Source organism: Limulus polyphemus, unplaced genomic scaffold (assembly GCF_000517525.1).
Source record: "Limulus polyphemus unplaced genomic scaffold, Limulus_polyphemus-2.1.2 Scaffold3496, whole genome shotgun sequence".
Classification (NCBI taxonomy): domain Eukaryota; kingdom Metazoa; phylum Arthropoda; class Merostomata; order Xiphosura; family Limulidae; genus Limulus; species Limulus polyphemus.
In genome coordinates this window covers 66,519-68,656 of record NW_013669106.1, presented here as the reverse complement: position 1 = coordinate 68,656, position 2,138 = coordinate 66,519, and the positions used below count along the sequence as shown (strand labels likewise).

Here is a 2,138-nt window from a genome sequence, read left to right as displayed (position 1 = left end):
GTACATTTGCTGTTATGTTAAACTTATATTAAAGTTTTTCTTCATTACCCGTTCAAGCCGTCTCCAACCATTAAAACCATACATTGTTTACTGTACATCATATCAATCTTGAACGAATATAGTAGAGACTTACTGAAAAAAGTCTGATTTTAAATAAATAAATAAATTTATTGGTGGGTTGAGACACTATTTTTGCAAGTTTTGTGTACCTTGTTATAAAGTATTTCACTAGAAATATTTCATACTATTACATGATACAGTTTCTTTTTACAAGTTTTAATAAAAGTAAAACAAGAGTTAGTAAAATGTGTCAAAACAGTTCACTTATATATATACACACACCAGTGAACTGTTTTGACACATTTTATTAACTCTCAGTACGTGAACAATCAGGAGTACATTTAATCATTTTACTGTAGAACAGGTGATTACTAAGGTTAGAAATGATGATGAAATTAGTCACAACTGCTTTAAAACTTCATAGGTTAAAGCAGAAAAATAGTAAAACTATGTAAAAACAATTACTTAAGTCAAATATTGTTGGAACAAGCTTCCAAGGATGGCCAACATTAGTTGACAAGAAAGATTCACACAGAGGATTTTTATAAGACAAGTACGATAAAGGTAAAAGAAGCAACAAATGTATAATTTAGAGAAAATTTTTCAAAATTAGACATAAAGTTAATTTTAACAACAAAATAAGGCTTACAAACACACGAATCAGAACAAGAAAAAAAGGTACACATATAATACCGAGTCTTCAAAAGCAGGTTCAATGTGGTGAATTTCAATTTCTATATTTCTTTTATATTTGTATTTATAGATAATTTAATTAGGGTTTTAAAATGTTCAGTTATTTGGTTTTTTTTTTTTAAATATAAAAATTGTAATTTAGTGTCACAGAGTGATGTAAATTATTATATACTAAGAATACCTTAACTTCTCTCTTACATACTTATTACATAACATTCCACAGACTAGGCCAACAGTCGTTAGTCAGCACTCAGTTGTGCTAAGAATCATTACTCATCATCAACAAAAATATTCTTGTTTCTATCTTAAGGGAACTTGAGCTGTTTTTATAAATAGATTTCAGTCACTAGATGTCACAAGCATTCAGTCAAAGAGCAGATTAAAATATACTACATCATTTTTAGACTGAACCTAGGCCTACAGGAAAGATCTTGTGTAAAAATGAAAGTTTACGATCCTCTTGAATTTCTTTGGAGGGTCATCAATTTCCATTCTTAGACACTAATCAATAATAACAGTGGGCAATTTAAATATGAAGTGTACCAAAAAAAGTTTTACAGGATTGTATTTTAACTTTATAAGTTTCATTCCTACTATATTTAAAGAGAAGTTAGTTAAAATATTTTTTCAGAGAACTTACGAGATATCTAACACAAAGAATTTATGAATATCCAACAATTCTCATGTAAAATTAATTTTCCAAGTTACTTTATCAATAGAATACTTCGTTGTTATCTAAATGAGCAAAATGTTGTTACATCTTGTGTTATAGATATACCTAACAATCCTTTGATCAGTCTATCCTACATGTGTAAGTACTCTTTGGTCATTAAGAATCGGCTGAAAAATGTCACAGCTACAAGCCACGGTGTATTTTCAAACCTAACTGCTGCCTTAGTTCTTTCTTTAAATTCAATCTTCTTATGTTGTTTCTACATTTATGCTGTCAGCAGGGTTACACTGGCCACTAAAAGAAAATTATTAACACATATGATAACCTAAGGTTACCAGTTAAGTTCAATATACTTGTACATGCCCTAGGTGAGTGTCACATTCTCGTCCATTATAATTTGCTTAAGATCCTGGCCAAAACCAATGATGAACAGAGCCTTCAAATAAAGAAGAGTATCTACATAACATGAGGCCCGAAATTAAAAATTGTTAATTTAAAAAGGGGAATAGAAATCATCAAAAAAGTACAGAAACAAGTTAAATAAAAAAAAAAAAAGTAAACAAACAAGGTTCAAAATAGTGTCTACATTATTTTAGTAGAGTCAAAATAGGGACTTGAGAAAACAACGTAGACATTATTTCCAGCCTAGTTTGTTAACTTTTTTTTTTTTTATTTAACTTGTTTCTGTACTTTTTTGTTGATTTCTATTCCC

The 2,138-nt window shown here is 29.0% G+C and overlaps 1 protein-coding gene across 9 annotated transcripts in view; it reads right to left on the bottom strand.

The window, feature by feature from the left end:
• The window catches only part of LOC106469453 (insulin receptor-like), an 89,022-nt gene that overhangs the window by 47,741 nt on the left and 39,143 nt on the right, over nt 1-2,138 (bottom strand). The window lies entirely within an intron of this gene.